Consider the following 6,117-nt stretch of genomic DNA (forward strand, 5'->3'; position numbering starts at 1 on the left):
CCAAATTGTCAAAAATAATAACCAGAGATGAGAGGATTGCGAAATTGAAACCAAATCAACTCTTAATTTTTTTTACCTATAGACTTCAACAGATTATATCACCCACCAAAAAAAAGAACTTATAGAAAGTGAGAAATAATTGAATCTTGAATTTCCTTACCTAAAGACTTCATCACATTGTAAGCCTCTGTAATAAGCTGCATGTCACCACACTCTATCCCATTGTTTACCATCTTGATGAAATTGCCAAATCCACCCTTTCCAATATAGGTAATGAAAGGGCCATGTCCACACATGCAACGATCTTAACAATTATATCCTCAATATAATCGTAAGCCTCGTATAACCCTCCAGGAATAAGAGAAGGGTCATTCCTAGCAGCCTCTTCACCCCCTAAAACCCCCATGCCCAAATACAGAAGCCCCCTCTTCTTCACTTCCTCCTACCTTCTCTCTATGTTTTCTTACCATTCATTCTCACCATCCACAATATAGTCCCCTTCTTGCATGTGGGTAGCTAGAGTCTCAATTGATTTGTCCATGGGGAGCCCTGCTTTGATAAGAATGATTATGACTCTAGGATTTTGGGTTGAGAGCACAAATTCCTTGGCATCATGGAAGCCTTTTACTAGTAGATTGCCTTCTATCTTGGCTCTATCTACCATCTCATCTAGCTTTTCTAGGCTCTGATTGTAGACTGAGATGGGGAAGCATTTTTTTGCAATGTTGAGAGCTAGATTCTGCCCCATCACAACCAATCTAGCCAATCCTATTCTCGACAATTTAGTCATATCTTTTTCTTGTATTCACACAATCAAAATCAAGAGTAAGGTTAACATCCAAGGGAATATTTGAACTTTTAGCTTACAAAGGACATTTGAAACAAACTTCCTTTGATTTTTGTAGCAATGTCATTGTATAGAGCTCTAAGTTTAACTATTTCAGCATCAACTATTGAACCAGACTATTTTGGTGTCATCTTTGAAAAGGCTAAACCATCCAAGAGAAAGGTTTTCACAATAAAGGAAACATATGAAAATCTCATAGTAATCTAGATTGCAATTTAAACTAGGAAACTAAACAAGGGATACAAACACTGTAGTCAGATCAACTCTCTCAAGCTCTTAGAACATATTGTAGCTTTTTTTATAACAGCTAGTGTTTTGTTTAGTTAACCACCAAGTTTTTTCCTTGTGTATTAATTGGATGTGAATATTTGACTTCCACTTACACTTTTCCTACACCATTTCACTACCATGCAAATGGAATGTTACTATAGCTACAATAAAATATTATTATGTTTAACTACAACATCCTTCAACCATGCAGACATATAAGCTTGTGCTTCCAATCATCAATAAAAGAAACACTTGAGTACCAATGCTTAACTAAAAAACACATTCTTTCACATAAAACAATGTAGCTAAGTTGATTTTACATCCTTAGTTACTAAAGATTATATGAGAAATGCATTGCATGTCTATCCACATTGGAATAACATCAAATATATAAAAATAACTTCATAAACTTTTAGGTATAATAAATGAACTTAGTTACCTCAAGTTCATATTCATCATCAATTGATTCACCACTATTTTTAGATTCTACCTCGTCTTCAAGTATTCTCTTGGTTGGCAATGCATCCAAAAGTTCTATCCATACACACCCAATACACTTAGTTGCCTACGACAATCATAATAACCAAAATTTAGACCAAGATTTTGTTCCAATTTTCTATACTAAATCAATGTGAACCTAAGAAATAGTTAATGATGGTGTGCAAATAAATTCAACCATGTAAAGAACAGAAAAATGATTATGTAGCTATTCTATCAAAGCAATTTATGACATAAGAGTACGATGCACTTTAAAATCTACAACAATAAGGATATAAGATATGCCAGCCCATATGAATTTTATATAGGAGAAATTTGTAAAGGCCACAATCACTACAATGTAAACAAGCTTGAAATAATATTTCAAACTTTTTAGCACCAAGCAAGCACAAAAATATAAGAATGTATCTATTAAGTAACAAGAATGAACTTAGTCTAAGCTTGACCATGAAAAGAACTTGCCATAAAAAAAATATGCAAAGGTTAAAAAATCAATGTCATCACATAAACAAAATAGTCTATAACGAAAACACATCTCTATTGTTTTTCATAGATTTTGGATCCTTCTTTTCTTTTGCAATTCCCACAATATCAAAACAGAGATCTTTCATAGATGTTGCAACCTAGCCCAAACAATTAGAAATATGTGTGTGTGTGTGTGTGTGTGTGTGTGTGTGTGTGTGTGTGTGTGTGTGTAGTTAAGAATGTACATAAATCATTGAGAGCATTCCCTTGTTTGATTTAGTTAGCATCTACAAATTGACAATGTGAATAATATTGCAAAACCTTCAAGATTTTGATGCACCCAAAAAGAACACTCGCATTTGAAAACTTGGAGTTCGATGTACCACATATCTCGATCAGTTTCATCCTATCAACTTTTAACTACATCAAGATAAATAAGTTAGTTTTTTTCATAGCAAGTTCTAGAACTTAGGGTGGGTATATGGATGAACATGAAACCAAAGTTTAGAGAAGACTAACTTGAGGCCATTACTATAGCATTGTCATATGTGTGATGATAAAAAGAAACACAAGAGTAAGGGTTTGAATTTTGTTTAAGTTGTTCACCCAAAAGAAAAAGAAAAAAGAGGAAAAAAATTGCTCCTATGTTATATCCTTCATTCATATTGACTATAGAATCAATGGATTATTATTGGCATAATAACACACTTGAAATATGCAAGTACAAACAAACCTTATTTCTTCTTGCACATAGGTAAAAATCTATTGCAGTGAACACTGGATGACCAAAATCAACACTTGAACTCTGGAACTTTGGTAGAGTAGCTATAAATATTTCTTTGTATTTGTATAAGGTTAATATTAGAATTACATATTCGATCATGATTTTGGGCTGACAAGACTCGGGGATCCTATGCTAACCCCACACTTATCAGAGAGCTCAAGGTCAAAGTATAAGAGCATAGGATTTCATTTAGTTTTCCCTTAGGCCTTACTCTAATGAAATCATTATACCTACCCTAATAATTTCCCCAAGCACACCGTATACTATAAGCCTTTGAGCCATAAATTTCAAAAGATTGAAAACCCAAGAAAATAAACCATTTGGATCCTAAAATCTAAATTGAGGAAACTTGGTTTCTCAAGTTCCATAGACCACTATATAAATATTTGACCAATAAGTTGCAAAAGGTCCAAAGATTAAGTAAATAGACCATTTGAGAGCTGAAAACCGAGTCAAGGAAAATGGAACTTACAAAGACAAGCCTCTTTGGGTAGACCCAATCAATCTAAGACATCCAGATTGGATTCCAAGTTCTCAAATGTCCAGCTCTGGCCTACAAGAAAAATTAAAAGTGCAAACTCATCATCATTTTTTAATATAATCCATTAATATCAAAAGAGTAAATAGACAAAGAATTACACCTGATTTGATTTAGATAATTAACCTACCTGACTCCAAGTGCATTTTGCATTTCATTCAAGGATCTGGTATATGCCTTCTTAGACATGCCACTTAGCCTAATGGCTTTCTATCTATCAAATGAAACTTGTAATCTGTACAAACAATGCATTCAATCATTGCAAATTAAATGTCATTGTTGCAATTTTTCTAATAAAATCGTAAAGAATGAGAACTGGAAATCCTTGAAGGGTAAGCAATGGGAATCATCTAATGTTCAAGGAATAATTTCTCCTCTTGTTAAATTGTTTCTTCCTAGGCAACATAGATCTTGTCCCGAGGAATGCAGTGTAATGGGAAGGATAGATGACATTAATAAGATTCGACCCAGTGTTATATGATCCCACTACCGACATGTGGCATGATATTTGTTGTAAGGATTATGCTATAAATTTGAGAAATGACCTGATCATTTTCAATGTAAAATTAGATGAACCCAGTTGAACAAGGTTCCAAAAAAATTACTTTGTAGCGGTGAGTTCAAAGTAGAGAATCAATTTGCAAACCTCACCATGTGGATGAAAATGGGTTAAAAAAGGACTCAATGATAAATATTCCCAATAAACTGCATTCCATATGATAAAAATTGCACTAAATTAGATGCATTGCTTAGATAAACATACCACACCAAAATTGGATGAATCAAAATGCACATTACTGAGGTGTCTCACCTCCTCAGCTTTCCTGATAACCTTCTTGTCTTCTGTAAGGCCCAGTTTTCTTCCCAGCCCATCCATGTCCATGTTTCTCTATAGCATATGGCTAAGAAATGAATGTTACCCTTCTTTCAGTTATGCAACCCTTCTTTTTCCACTCCAACCGAAGGACTTCTCACCCTCTACAGCCCACAAGCACATCCTCCAAATGGACCAACTATTGTTCCACTCGCAACCCATGTGAATCAACCTACGCAAAATAAAACCTTTTTGATTTTAACATAACAAGCCCATGTTGGTCAAAATTTTGACCAACACAAGCATGGATTTTTAAAAAAGGACATTTTTCCTTGCTTATTCCAACCAATTTTACCCCATTTTAATAGATGGTCAAAAAATTTGGTCTAAAAATGGGGTCAAATATACTAGTGTGCATGCATGTAGACATATAAAAGAACATAAAATCAATCATATGCAATAACACATAACATCGAAATTGATAACCTAGAGACCCTCCATGAATAAGAAGGTAAAACTGGGGTGGGGATGATAGCTAAGTTCAACCACTTTTGATGGTCTGCCTTGTGAAAGGCCTACCCTATTAAAGGCTTTACACTATGTCAATAGTCACCTGGTTAGAGGATTTACAAACATGTACATGAAGTCCCACCTTGTTAAAGGATTTACAATAGGTTGTTAAGACCACCTAATTTAATAGGACTTTCATGACCTTCTCCAAAGGTTTTCCTACCTAGCTATTAAGCTAACCTATCAACATAGTATTTCAACCTCTAATACAATTGTGATAGAGTATTAGAACATTTAAGCTAATTGAATGCAATCTAAAATTGCTGGATTTAGGTACTAGATCTGTTCTTCTCATTCTGATCTCTGCTTGATCTGATCTTTGAATGTATCACCTGCTTTGTTCTAATCAACTAGATGTATATTTTCAATCCATTTCACTAAGTCCTTGACACCTTTACTAATTGCTTTGTTCTATGATTTGATAACTCCATCAATAACCTTCTCAACTCTTGTCTTAGTAATTTCAACAATTTCTTCAAATCTTCCAATATGGTGTCGTGGTTGCCTTATCAAGATATCATGGACTTAGGGTTTTCTATGCATTCAAAAACTTGAAATTCCCACTCAAATTCTTTGTTTTCACCTATTGGTTGCATGCTATATCCAATTTTCTGATTGCCTACATGTTGATTTTGTAGGTAATTCAAAAAATTCAATCTTATCTTCTTATCATTTTGTGAGTCATGCAAAAACTATTTTACATCTTAGTTTGTTATGGCACAAACTCTTATGTTGATCCTAAGTTACTCAGCACATGTTGTATTCCTGATGCTCAATACATAATGTTTCTAGACTGATCAGCATCTACTACATTTCTAGTTTTCTCGGCACCTGTTATATCATAGTTTGCTCAACACCCATTTTATCTTGGTTTTCTTGGCACCTATTATATCTTGGTTTTCTTGGCACCTGCTATATCTTGTATTGCTTGTCACATGAATGTTTTCCTAGATCACTCGATATTTGAACAATTTTGGATCACTCAGCATACATTGTGTACTTAGCATATATAGTGAATATGGTTAAGTGTGTTGACACTCAATTGTCAAGATTATTCTTTTGGCCAACATTTTGGTGGGATCTGATCCAAGTCACCTAGGCCTATCATGTTATGCGCTCGCAACCCTCCATGCTCCATAGATGACCTCTCAATAGTGTACCTTCTACATTTATTTTTTCATTTTTTCCAAGGATTATTCTATGCTTTGGAGACCTAATCATTATTTTTATTTTCTCCATATGCCTTCCATTTTTCTTGGCTCTATATAGATTTCATTTGTTTTTGTCGGTATTGCATAGTTCTTAGAAGGCACACTCCTAGGTCTATGCAT

The 6,117-nt window shown here is 34.2% G+C and overlaps 1 pseudogene; it reads right to left on the bottom strand.

The window, feature by feature from the left end:
• Window positions 1-226: 226 nt before the first annotated feature.
• LOC149578062 (origin of replication complex subunit 6-like) lies at window positions 227-4,285 on the bottom strand (annotated as a pseudogene).
• Window positions 4,286-6,117: the final 1,832 nt, after the last annotated feature.

Source organism: Cupressus sempervirens, chromosome 1 (genome assembly GCF_028749045.1).
Source record: "Cupressus sempervirens isolate cs-2001-9-10 chromosome 1, ASM2874904v1, whole genome shotgun sequence".
NCBI classification, from domain to species: Eukaryota; Viridiplantae; Streptophyta; class Pinopsida; order Cupressales; family Cupressaceae; genus Cupressus; species Cupressus sempervirens.